Source organism: Adiantum capillus-veneris, chromosome 2, assembly GCF_014529385.1.
Source record: "Adiantum capillus-veneris isolate H3 chromosome 2, ASM1452938v2, whole genome shotgun sequence".
NCBI lineage: Eukaryota > Viridiplantae > Streptophyta > Polypodiopsida > Polypodiales > Pteridaceae > Adiantum > Adiantum capillus-veneris.
This window is the reverse complement of record NC_140932.1, coordinates 180,687,312-180,701,965: the sequence shown is the minus strand read 5'-3', so window position 1 is coordinate 180,701,965 and position 14,654 is coordinate 180,687,312. Positions and strand designations below refer to the sequence as shown.

The 14,654-nt window shown below is 36.7% G+C and overlaps 1 pseudogene; it reads left to right on the top strand.

Annotated features, from left to right (window-relative positions):
- Positions 1 to 14,177, top strand: part of LOC147464176 (cytokinin hydroxylase-like) — a 73,896-nt pseudogene extending 59,719 nt beyond the window's left edge.
- The last annotated feature ends 477 nt before the right edge of the window (positions 14,178 to 14,654 follow it).

Genomic DNA, 14,654 nt, shown 5'->3' with positions numbered 1-14,654 from the left:
TTTTTTTTTGCAACTCTGTTGTGGATTTTATTTTTCATAATGGTTTGTGTGATTGTATACAAGGTTTCTGTAAGCTTCTAGTCTAACTGCTTCCATATCTAGTGCTCGATAATTTTTCTATGATTTTCTAGGATTTGACCTGCTTTCAAACCAGCTTGGAAAGCCTCCAAAGCTACATTTATTGGCTCGTAGATTCGGTCGACTAGTACTAATCCAACCGATTCAATTTTGGTTCCTTGAATTTGGTTGAAGGAGTCTGAATTTTTTCTTCTATTTCCTTCCGTATCTTTTCTTCACTCTCTTTTCGTTATTTTTGTCTCTTAAGTTCGTACCTCTTGCATATTTCTTTCTGGAATTTTTAGAGGATTTATTGGATTTGTCAGATACACTTGCGTTTTTTTTGCTTGTTCTCCTTATCTTGGGCTCTAGTCATCACTTGAACAAGAATTGTTGGTCTGAACATCAATGCAATACGTACGCGAGAGAGACGAGAGATTGAAGAAACAGTAGACAATCGTTGAGCTGCTACAGCAACGCTTACTCTTTATTATCTAAAACTTAGGTCTTAAAGTTATAAAAAATTGGCTTCTTACCTTAGCCAAGGTGTAAAAAAGTATTTCTCACTAATTGGGGCTTAGTATAAGGTTAAGAGACTGCAAAGAATTACAAACATGGAAGCCATTGGCCCCTTTAGACTCACTAGTACTCAATAACATTACTACGTCTTTGGACTTGCAGGATTTTTCAATAATAAAATGGGTTTGATTACAATGATTACGCTTGAAAAAATGTGTGGGGTCCTGCTTGATGCTCTTCTTTTTCTCTTGTTAGCTGAGAAACTAACAGAGTGTCTTTCAACTTTGTCTCAATGTTGTCTTCTTGAATGTGTTGACTGTTGAGAGGCTCAATGCTCCTTACGGGCCCCTCTTCTCCTTGAATTGGCATCAATTTCTTCAGTCTAAAAGTGTGATTTTTTAATCAAATTCCTACTTTGATTCCTTAGCTAGTGTGCTAATATTGTCCTGATTCATAGTAAACATTATAGTGGCATTCTTTCCTCGTACTAGATGATGTGGAGGCATTGTGAATGGCTGATTGACTGTGAATTCTAAGTAGGAGATTGGTTCTTGTCAAGAGCTTTAGCTCATCACCATGATCATCAAAATGGAATGAGCTAGTCATCTGAAACTATTTTAGGGTCAGAATGTCAGATTCAGATGCCATATATGAAGTCAGATTAGGTTACCAAAATCAAACTTCAAAAGATGAGATTGAGAATTGAGACAAACAATTGAAATGAAATGAAAGACTTCAAATGCCATAAACTAAGATAACTTGAAATGTAGATTTAGATTCATAGGCTAGTTTAGAAGTAAAAACTTCAAAAGTACAAGTGTATAGCACTTAGTATCCAAAAGAACTATAAAACATCTAGCGACTAGAGTTGCAAGAGTTCGAGTTGATTGATTTCAAAATTGGAATCAATGGGTCCTATTTATAGGTGCCTGCACTAGGGTTTGACTGGTTGCACAATCATATACGGTCTAGTAACTACCGATAATTTTTTAGATAACTTGTCTAGATAAACCCTTGTGCAAGTTATCTCTGAAGTTAGTTCCCCCACCTTCTACACACATATACTCTCTCTCTCTCTCTCTCTCTCTCTCTCTCTCTCTCTATATATATATATATATATATATATATATATATATATATATATATATATATATATCTTGATTTTTCCTTGTATGTATTTATGTTCCTCTCTATCTACTTCTTACCCTATCTCTCTCCCTCTCAATTGATCTCCTTGTTACACCTCTTTCTATCTGGCACCCCATCTCTATCTTTCTCTCCTCTATTTATTTCATTCCATCTTTGTCTTTTGCTCTCTCCCCTCTCTTCCTCGAACTCTATGTTGTGCTTACCCTTTATCTCTATCTCAATCTAATTGTCATTCTCTATTTCTCTATGTTTATATTTACCTCTTGTTCTCTACCTAGTGCTATCTATAACTTCATCTACCCCTTTAACTCCCTATCGCTCTCCCTCTCCCAGTTATCTCCTTCTCTCTCTCTCTCTCTCTCTCTCTCTCTCTCTCTCTCTCTCTCTCTCAACACACACACACACACACACACACACACACACACACACACATGCATAGTGTATGTGAGTCCCATGTGTAGCACTGCTTCCTCCCTCTTCTTTTAAGTCCCCTCTTTTTCTCATGCTTGTGCATGTTTGTGTGTGCTTGTTTATGTACATGTTTGTGTGTGCTTGTGCATGTTTGTGTGTGCTTGCTATATGTACATGTCAATAAATTTCTTTTTTGGATTTTATGTGTGCATATAAATATGTATGTGTGTCCTTGGTGTGTGTAAGTATATGGTAAATGTATGATTACATTTCATTACATTCATGTGTGTCTTCGTTGGATGTGAATATTTTTGTTCTTTAGGTGAGTGTATGAATATCTGTATACATGTTTACTGTGTAGATTTCTTGTGTGTATGCATGTTTGAGTGTGTGTGACAATTTTCACACAAGAATGTGCTTGCGGTGCATGTTTCTGCATGTTGTACGTAAATGTTTTAGGTGTTGATTATGTTTGTGCATGTCTTTTATGAATTTTTTTGTCTCATGTATGTGCATCTAATGAATGTGTATGCTTTCATGTGTGTACATGTGTGCAAGCTGCTTAGATATGTGCTTATTTTTCTCAAATGAGTGAATGCATGTGCACATACATGCTTTATGTTTGCATGCACATGTGTGTGAGAGTGCATATTTTAGATGTACTTTGAATAGTATTAAAATATATCAATGAATGCATTCTCACTAATATATGACCAAAAACACCCCTCTTTGGCTACTTCTTTCACCTCACTGTTTTCTTTATTTAGTTGTAAATATCTATGGATGTTGATACACCTTCATGTTTTATTGTATTTATCTACCATCTTACCTTGATTTTCTTGATTGTTTTCATTACCCTTGTCTACTATCTACTCCTTGCCTGAAATAAAATTAATTCTTGTTGGGACTCTAGTATAAATTGTGCCATAGGGGCCCACAAATGTCACTATGTATGTGACATAAGTATTTGATTTCAACATTTATTATTGACAAGAGTGCGATGACTAAGAATGTCAAATGCATCAAGGATTGGTGTATATATATAATTTGGATAAAATTTAAGAAGTTTTCTACAACAACTTAATGATATTGTGTTCTCAAAATGGTTCATCTATGTAGTGACACGATATGAGATCATTCCACTAATTTGTTTAAGAAGTTTTAAGAAGTTTTCTACTGCAATCTAATGATATTATGTTATTAAAATCGTTCATCAATGTAGTGACTAAGCATGATTTTATATATTAAAAAAATATATACTACAGTTTAATGGTATTATGTTCTTAAAATCGTTCATCTATGTAGTGACTAAGCATGAGATCATTCCACTAGTTTGTTTATATGGTGTGCTCAATATGATGCATTTAAGAAAAACCCATAACTTCTTGCCCAATATTGTAGATCAAAGTAATGTTTTCTTTAATATAATGGGAAAGAGTATTTGTAATAAGGATTTAGCATGTTTCATTGTAGATGTTTTCACGAAGTGCTAAGGTTGACTATCTTCCAATTCTTATGAGTGTAATGTTCATTTTTATAGCTCTAATAGGTAACTTTGAAATGTATAGAAATCGTCATCAATTTCCTTAGCTAGTAGGTTGGAAAGTGAAATGAGGTTGCTTAAGAAATTTTATCTTTTATAAATTTGAGCGATATTTTGAGATTAAATTTAAGCAATTTTATTTTTCTTTTATGTCTTTTCCAGCACCAGCTGGAGCACATAGTGGAATGTACTTTGGAAGTGGTTAAGCTTTGGAATAAAATGCTTTGTGAATCCAAAGAAGAACGAGTGGAAATAGAAATAAGTGAACATATGAGTCAATTAGCAGGAGACATAATTGCAAAAACGGAGTTTAGTAGCAGCCACCAGAAAGGAAAGCTTATATTCTTGAAACTAAGTGCGCTTCAAAAACTTTCCATACATTCTTCTTCCAGATTTGGCTCGAATCTTCAAAGGTTAGTTATTTTGTTTAGAAGATTTCAATACCATACTTTCTTGTCTATAATAACATCAAAACATTAAGAGTTAAAATAAAAAGCTTTTATTTATTTATTCTAGTATGTGTTAGAAATAGGTTGAAGTCTCTCACAAATTTTGGTAGGAAATAACCATCTTCTCAATCATGGGGAGGTCACTTAATAGTCATGTGACTATCATGTGAGTGTAGCGGAAGGGATTATTAAATTTTATATTTTCTCATAATTTCATATACAAAAGGGTATCATAAAATAGAATTGAAAATTTTACTTAAAGATGAATAAATAAAGAATGTATTTTATTTATCCCCCCCCCCCCCCCCCACCCCCCCCCCCCCCCCCCTTTTCTCGAGCTCTTAACAATATTTCATGACAAAAAAGGTTTTTTCTAGATAACAAGAGATTTAGAATATACTACTTTCTCACCAAAATTGGAAAATATGGGGAGGGTAGGGGTGCTATGTAGTATATACAGTTAAATGGAACATGAAGATCTTAAGGAAGTACATACAATATTTTGGTTTCATTGACAAAATTAACTAGAGCTATAGCATAAATAAAAAAAAAAAATCACCAGGCCCTAAAAGGTAAACAAACTTTTTGACATTGGTACCATTGGTTGTATCAAAACCATGACTTGTGGTTATAGATTACTCCTTTGTTTAATATGACCATAAAAGCATGCAGTAGAGATATAAACAAACAAACTTCCTTTACACAAACAAGACCGCATTACTACGACCAATAGCTTGAAAGATTTAAGGAAATATAAAGATAATTTATTGTTTCAAAACATTCTATGTATGTGTTTGTATAAATTTTGTTATAAGTATCCATTAGATTCTATATGCCATCAACAATGGAAGTAAGACACTTGTTCTAACCCTATCTTGGGGTTGATATTGGTATACATTATATAGAAATTCTAAATTGATTCTCAAATATTTGTAATGTAGCATATGTAGTATTTTTTTAAAAATATCTTTAGATTGTCACCATGTTTGTGATTTTGTGGATATACCATTTCTTCTTGCATAGGGTTCGCATACAATCTTGATTTTCCAAAATCATATAGCAACAATTAAGTAATTTGAAAGTTCTTTAGACAATTTATAGTCAACAATGTGACTCAATAACACAAAAATTTCATCATGAAGGATGCATAAGATAATAAAACCAATAATAAAATGTTTAAATGTCATTATATTGTGTGGCTTCTAGTGCAATTTTAGAAATTTTCCTATAAAGCTATAGTATGAGGTAAAGATATTCTAGGATATATAGATCTTATCACCTACTAATATCTTTCACCAAGTGACATATCAAGCCTATACCTCTTAGACAATTCTTTGAGCTTTTTATTTCAAAACCCTAGATATTCTCGGATATGACTAAAAGCATGCTTTGGTGGTACAAAAAGGACCGTCCTTGACAACACCCTTGACAAATCTATGAGTTACAATTTCTACATGTCACATGAAAAACTACCTATCATAATATATATCAGTGGATAGGTCTACAAAAGAAGAATCTAAAAACATAAGGTCCGAAAGTTTTGACCTAAACTACAAAAAATTTACCAGTCCCCACTTTTTCATTGGTATAAGTAAAATAGGTCCTTCTTTTTTACCACCAAACCACGCTTTCACCCATATATAGCTCCTATTAATTATGAAGGTTAAATTCTTTGAACATAAATGTCGAGTGGAACAATTATGTGTGCTGAAAAATGAACAATATTTTTCATGATAATCTATACTTATTCTTAATGTCTGTGTCATTTCTTGTACAATTTCCTTACAAATTTTGACTCATGAACCATCAAATAAATAAATGATAAGTTATTGAATACTAAAGAAAATGTGAATGAAGTAAACACGCTAGAAACAAAAATTGAATCTAGGAAAATTAAATTTTTGAATGACATGTGGCTCTATCAAAACGGTTTCACTGTTGCTCTTAAGAAAGTTAAAGCATAAATAAACTTGACATTTGATTCTCTTTTTCTCCCACAATTGAGATCGTCAAGTTGACTTGCTTGTAGTATTTTAAAGTAATTAATTTCTTGGATTTTAAGCACTGTACATTTCAAAATTTGTTACCTTTTCTATTTTCAAGTTAATGATAAGAAAATTTTATTTTAGTAAGAGTTTATTTTTTCCTAAGTTTCCATGCTACGTTATTTTGCATTTTTTGAGATATGTTTTTTTTTTGGTTTGATAAACTACCATTCCAAGCTAATTCAACCACATGATTCCTATGACTATGAATGTAAATTGTAGTTATTTCGATACTATGAATTGTGGCCTTTTTAGTCATCTTAGTGCTTCTAATTGTTCATTGTACACCATGCAATTTATAAGTTACTATTCTAGAATCAAAGCATCCATGAAAGATTCAATCTGATCTCCCCTTTATATCAGATAAGAATCAAAATTGAAAATTGGTATTTTTATACGATACTTTTTAGGACTTGTAATTATTTAAAATGGGTGAATAGATATATTTATTAATTAAATTTTGAAGATAGAATATACCTTAAAAGTTATCTTTGGGTAAGCCTTAAATTATCAAGCTATGACTTCATTGTAATCTTTCTGAAAGAGGAAGACTCTATAAGATATAGTTGTTTTTCATCATGTAGAGCTTTAATATCAGGGTATCATTTCCACAAATTTGTACTAGATCAAGTGGGTTAATGGGAAAGGATTGTATCTATTTTATTTGTGTATGTATCAAATTGGGTAAGGTTTCTTGAAAGAGTGCACCCATCGTGTAAATTAAGCATGATTCAAAGGTATTAATAATCTCTTGAACATATGTGATATAGGCTAATTTAAGGAGTGATTTTTATGTTGAGAGAATTTACAAGGTAGCCTTCATACCTAATGCTTAATTAAACTAGGCCATCTCCATTGTCTCCTTTGTCTCAACCCTTTCCTAGATCCCTTGGTGAATCGAAGTCACCTTAAAAGCATACTTACATTTGGTATGTCTACACCTAGCTCTAATGTGGCTATGACGTTATCTCCGGAGGATCATCATTCAATACCCCCTATATAATGTGCGTTCATGGGGTATTAAAATAATCTCTCTTTTAATATGTTTGAATGAATAAAATGATTTTTTATTTTAGAATTTTTTTTTAAAATTGAATAAAAACCCTTTATTTTAATGTATCTCTGTTAAATTACCTTAATTTTTTGCATTTCAAAGCCCCTCCTTTCGAACTCACATTATACATTAACATGATTACATAAAACCCCCCCTCCAGGACGTTCTTTTCTTTGTTGAAGAAAATATTTATGGATAGCTATCAAGTACTTTCTTGGGATGAACTTGGATAGAAGCTTTGTATGTCCTTGCGGTTTCACTTAACAATAGGTTCTCTATAGACATTATGTATATATGCTAATCTTGGTAACACAACATATACTTTGACACATGTAAAAAAGAGAGTGCGTTTGCAAATTCTACCAAAAACTTTCAAGCCAACATTATGATATTCTACTCCCATATACAATTCATTCACATGACTATTTGGGTTAATGTCCAAAGTTATTATTATTAAAATATTTTGTATGGAACATCACCAAATTATCTTCTCTAATACTATGGGAGTATGACCATATCTAAGAGAAAATTTTGGTCTTTCATGGTCCTGAATGTCTTTGATGCACAAGAGTATTCGTATCATTGGATACTAAATTTTTGCATGATAATGCCCACATATGCTTTAGTCCCGTATGACCATATCTAAGAGAATTTTGGTCTTTCATGGTCTTGAATGTCTTTGATGCACAAGAGTATTCGTATCATTCGATACTAAATTTTTGTATGATAATGTCCACATATGCTTTAGTCCTTAGGGATTGGCAATACTATTGGTGCGATGGAGGTTGCTCACTCTCTCTTGTAACGTCATGACTCCACATTGATGATTGTTGAGTTGAGTGCAAGCATGGTGACAGCAGGGCATCATCTTCTTCTTTAACTTGAAGCAAATGTCATGTCTATGCAATTTGCCTTCAAGTAAGATAAGGAAGCGAGCACCATGGACACCCTTTCCAAGTTCACGTGTATGGGTGTGGATGCGAGAGGGAAGCCATGGGATCAGCTTCCCTCTATTGGGATGTAAAACAAGCTCTCTTTTTGGACCTATTGCTAGAGTGCATGGACCTTACCAAGTTTTTATAGAATTTGAAAAACCTAACTAAATTTTGCAGATATTAGGGTGAGAAAGTCTTAAGAGTAGGTTGATAATAAGGATTCTATCTGGGACGGGAACAAGAGTGGCACTAGCGAAGCAGGAGAAGTCGTGCATGGGAACCGACGCAAATTCGGAGGCGAAAACTGTGGCTTTAGTTTGAGAAGAGTGGAGTAGGGATCTGAGCGTATAATTAATTAATGAACGCTCGGGTAGACCCAGTATGTTCTTGCAATACATGATACATCATTGTAGTTTCCTTACCTAGTATACTGAATTGGCTCAAGACTCAAGTGGACAACCTTGACACTAAGTGGGACCGTGCATTTATTAGGGGGGTTAAGGGATCGACAAGCGGAAAGTGAAGGACGACCTCGAGGCACACTAAACCTGGCGAGCGCAAAAATCAAGGCGGCATGGAAACTCCACTACCCTCTCACGACCCAAATTTGAACCATGACCTCGCGCATCGGGTTTTGTATCACAAGCTGACCAACTCACCCGCGTGCACGTTGTGTAACCCCTCACGTTTTTATGAGGTTATATTGTGAGTTAACGCAAGCTACCCAGGTTTTTGAGGTTTAATTCGTGTCCGTGTTTAGATTTTAAATAGTTTGTGTGGTTGCAATCACCTTGGCTTTCGTGCGTGAACTTCCCCATTGTGGATCCCTTTACCGCTCCTTAATAAATGTGGGTGTTACTTAGTGCTCACGGCATGACAATAAACATGCTAGCTTGAATGTACTCTTTGATTTTTGTGCAAATTAATCATTTATGCACAATAGCTTTCATAACTGCATTTAATGTAATGTAATTTGGAGAGTGTTTGAATATAACCACAAACCCACTTAGGGGTGAGGTTGTTTCCTAAAACTTGTAAAGATATCCTCACATAATTATTAATTTGTGTTATGTTCTATACCAAAATAAAAAACTTGCACTAATATATAATTAATTTGTGGATTTAAGTTTTCACAGATTTGAAATGTTGTAAACACACTAAAAATAGTAAATACATGTGAATGAATATAGTAAAAATAATAAATACATTAGAATAAAATTCCCAAGCAAAGATTTTCTCATGGCCAAGGTCTAATGTATGTGATTTGATAGATTTAGTTGGTAGGGTGCCTCATGTGCTTGGGCAATTAAAATACTCTATCTCCTCTAGAGTTGTCAAACTCAGAGTATTAACCTATTTAATGCCGTTAAATTTTTTTGCATGCTTTATGCTTGTGCATGGTTGAAAAACTAATTGTCCACCAACTAGCATAAAAAAGCATTGATCTTGACATCCTCATTGTATAATGCCTCGATGCAGTGTTCGGGAAAAATGTGTCTCAGCTTAATATCGTGCCGTTTTCAATTTCAATAATGCCGGTTGATGGCAAGGGGAAAAGGAAAAATTCTGGCTCAAAATAGAGAAAAATAGTGTAAAACCCCAAAAAATACCACTAATTTTCTAAAACTTCATCTTGGCAAACTCAAGGAAAGGAAATTTGTATGTTTGGAAAAATGATTTTTCCCGAAATCATTTTTCCCGAACACTGCTTCGATGTGGATTGAATGCTGCAACTTACACATTCAACATTGCACATGATGCTTATGACTACAATCAAACACTCTGTACAAAGAGGCAAAGGCATCTAGTAAAACATTGTAGTCTTGTCTCTAATGTAGATTGAACTCTGCAACTTGGCACCCTCATTGTACACGTTGTACATGATGCCTTGACTCCAATTAAACTCAGTTTAGCTTCACATAAGCCTTTTCTGTTTGTGGACTAGAAGCTAAAAAAAATGTTATATCAGTGCTTCCTAATAAATTTGAGAACTTCCTAGTAGTATTTTGTGAGCGATCAATTAAAAAGTTTCAACTACAACTAGATAAATTAGTGAGCTTCAATTACATCCATGATGGCCAGTAAATGTCTAGGCGATGGCACTAGAGATTTGGGGCGTGTGACCCTCACAAGAAGTTTTGGACAAATTCTCGCAATAATTCCTACAATGTGACTTACCTCAACATCATGAGCTTCGGTGAGGGATCGAGGCACTGCATACCTAGCTTAATACGATTGGGGACAGGGGACCGTTGGCCCTGTTTGGGGGGGGGGGGGGGGGGGGGGTGGTCCCCGACCTCCCTACCCCCAATCGTACCTAGCTAGGTATGCAGTGCCTCTCGAGCAGAAGCTCATGACGTTGTGCATTGTATGAAAAACATTGTAAAAGACTCCGTTCTCCTACATATGAAAATTTATGAATCTTCTTGTGCCTTGGTTTGGGAAGGTTGTCATACATCATTTAACTAATCATTGTCCCCTAATACCCTAATTGGTCATACCCACAGCTAGGAAACAACTGAAGTAGGAGAGTTGTTCTTCCGTAATTATATCACAAGAAGATTTAAATATTTTCTCATGTAGGAAAACGGTCTTTTTCAGTCTTTTTCATACAATGCATAACATCATGAGCTTTTGCTCAAGAGGCACCGCATACATATCCTCGTCACTATATGGCGCGGTTCTAAGCCAGAGGAGATCTAGGGCCCAAGTTTGGGGACGTGAGGTGGCTTTAATCTCGGTCGTTGGATCACGCAGTGAACTGGGGGTGAACTAGGGATAAATTAGGGGTGAACTCGGGGCAAAAATGGCGCCCCAAGTTCACTCCTAGTTCATCCCCGCCTAGTTCACCCTTAGTTCACCTGCCTCGCGGGGTGTAGGTCGAACCTCGAACGTCTCGGTTGTCACATGAATGCTCTATCACCACGCTAGCGCGCGTCGATGTCCATGTTGGCATGACACATGATCACACCCTAGTTTAAGCACCCCTAGTTCACCCACCCCTAGCTTATCCGCCCCTAGTTCACCCTCAGTTCACCCCTAGTTCACCCATCCCCAGTTCACCCCTAGTTCACTTTATGATCCGACGGCGGAGATTAAAGCTTCCTCGCGCCTTCAAATTTGAGCCCTAGATCCCCTCTGGCCTAGAACCGTGCCATATAGTGACGAGGACCGCATACCTAGTTAGGTACGAGCGGGGGTAGGGGACCACCGGCCCTACAGTGGACCGGTGGTCCCTTGCCCCAATCATACCTAGCTAAGTATCTGGCGCCTCCCTCACACCTTCAGCCTCAGAGAAGCTCATGATGTTGAGATAAATCACAATGTGGGAAATTGTCCAAAACTTCTTGTAATATATACGTCGGGGTTTGAATGCTTTAATTGTCCTATTTTGATCTTTCGCATGAACCGTTTTTTCAAACATGTTCTGTGTGTGTGTGGGGCTGGATGAATAGAGAATGCTATGCTATATTTTATATGTGCAGGATACGGAAGCTGAAGGAGGAGGTGGAGTCGCTGTTCATGGAAATCATCGAGGGTCGCCGGGCAGCAGCACTGCAAGCCATGGCAGGACATATTGATGATGAGGATGGGCAGCAGAAGAATGATTATTATGGGCAGGACCTGTTAGGGCTGATGCTGGCAGAGATGGAAGCGGCCAAGCTAGAAGCTGCGGCTCCACTGTGCGGCCAGCGTCGTCGGCGTCAGCACTGGGCCGGATGTATACCTCTCGGCAGCTAATGGACGAATGCAAGACTTTCTTCTTCACTGGCCACGAGACGACGTGGCTGTTGCTGACATGGACGTTCATGCTCCTGGCCTCCAACCCCACTTGGCACCATCGTGCCCGCCAGGAGGCTCTGCTCTTCCTGCACCAGCATGGCGACATGCCCGACTTCGACATGCTTAGCAGGCTTAAAGTGGTAAGCACTGTCACACACACACACACACACACACACACACACACACACACACACACACACAGAGAGAGAGAGAGAGAGAGAGAGAGAGAGAGAGAGAGAGAGAGAGAGAGAGAGAGAGAGAGAGAGAGAGAGAGAGAGAGAGAGAGAGAGAGAGAGAGTCTACTTAGCTTTCAAGAATAAAGTTTTCCTTTGGAGGATTTGGACAGGGGGCCTCCCTCTTGGAGAGCACTTAGCAAGGAAGAGGATGTCTGCAACTAGAAACAACTAAACACCTGTTTCAGAATTGCCCTGTACTGCATGCCTTGCCTAGTGGGGATGTTTATATGATATATATATCTTTTATTGAAAGATTAAAGTTACAAAGTTCATGCTTTTATTTGGTGCAATCCAAACTTCATCCCTGGCTTGGACTTGTATATGTATTGGTTTTCTCAGAGTATGGATGCTTTCTTTTTTGTGGATTTCCAGAAACTCTGCTTTGTTTGATGGGCACAACTTTTGCAGTCTCGCTTTGCCTAGGAAGCTCATCAGGGATAAGTTGTTTGAAGACAGCCTAGACCCCGAGAGAGAGAGAGAGAGAGAGAGAGAGAGAGAGAGAGAGAGAGAGAGAGAGAGAGAGAGAGAGAGAGAGATGTACCCATTAAAGCAAGGTATGAAACATCTAACATGCTTGACGTTAAATCCTGGAAACTTGTCTGCTCTAAGTTGGTATAGAATGACATAATTAGGTACACTGGGAATTCTCTAGGGATTGAAAGTTTTCTTTGACAAAAGATATTCATAAAACCCCTCTACACACTATGAATTAAAGGACCCCTTTTATTCCATAAACCTGTACTTAAAATAAATAAATAAATCACTTTTACACGTTCCCTCTTGTATATACAATTTTTTAACACTTTGAAATATAAAAACCCCTCCAACCAAACTCACGTGCTACACTTATATATTTTAAGGTGAACCCTTGGCCTTCTGACCATAAGGTTGTAAATATGGCCAAGGGTTCTATTTTACTATATAGTAAATATATATTTTACTATATATTGTAAAATGAAAAGAGAAACTTGATGAATTGTGGGTCTTTTAAGGAGATCATCAGCTATATTAGAAAACTACTTAAGACTTGGGGCAAAAGCATCAAGACAACGATGCCTGCCTGACTCTATTGTTCTTTGGAACTATTTTTGAAAGCTCGAAAACAAAAAGTAGTGGACGTCATAGATATTTGATATTGTATATATAACAGTAAATACATAGAGAGTTCTTCTCATGTACTAGTACATGGCTGTGGTCCTATAAGTTATGACCTAATGTGTTTCTAAAATAGTCTTGTGTTTCATCGAGCTAATTGAGTATAAACATAACTTGGGATGTAAGTTGGAGGACATATCTACTTTGTTTGAAGCAGGTGAGTGTTATCAGGTTCAAGAAAGAGTATCTCAAAGCTTCTCAAAGTTTTTAATAGAGGTCAAGAAAGTTTCTAACATAGTGTATTTTTATGTGCAGTTAGGTATGATTCTATTGGAGTCCCTACGACTTTACACGCCTGCCACACTTCTTGCAAGAGAGGCTTTCTCAAGTATAAAGGTTGGAGATCTTGAAATTCCAAAGGGGTTATCGGTGTGGGTACCTGTGCTTGCAATCCACCATGACAAGACCATATGGGGAGAGGATGCTGATGAGTTCAAGCCGGAGCGTTTTTCAGAGGGAGTAGCGAAAGCTTGCAAAAATCCAATGGCCTTTATGCCCTTCTCTTTTGGACCTCGAAATTGTGTTGGACAAAACTTTGCAATGATGGAGGCTAAGATTGTTCTTTGCATGCTCCTTTCACGATTCACATTTCATCTCTCTCCTTCGTATAGACATGCTCCTATTTGTATCCTCACCTTGCAACCTAAGCATGGTGTGCCTATCATTCTTCGACATTTTAGACCGTGATAACATTAAATCTTGTCAAAACTATTAATTGTTGAACATGACTTGAGAGGCATCAATCTATACACTAAAGCTATACATCCTTAGAGAAAGCAATTTGTAGCTAGTGGCCATACTTTGTACAAATACAATGGACATGCAATTATACAATTTTCACTTATTGAGCATGATCGTGTGAAAGCACCAAGGGCCTTTGAAAGGGAACAATCTGATCTAGCACTGATTGATATAAATGATTGAGCACACTACAAGAGATCACTTAAATTTTGACGTCAGATTATTGACGTCGACAATGGCGGGCGTCGGATATATGTGTAGATAAATCTGGAGGAAAATCAAGTTTTTTTTTATTAAAAAAATTCAGATTTTTGACGTGTAAACAGTGCACACCGATGTGCAAGTCGATGTCTATACCGGTGCGTATACCGACGCTTGTACCGATACACATACTGACATCTACATCGGTGAATCCTGCAAAAATAGAACCGCAAGTTTCTCTTGTGTATTTTGTGCCTTTCTTCTCTTCCTCTCTTACCCTCCTCCTCCTCACTTTCTGCAGATCTGCTGCCTCACGATTTGTTGGAGTTGAGATTTTCACTTGTATGCTGCTCCCCATCAAGAAGGTAAGCTTCTT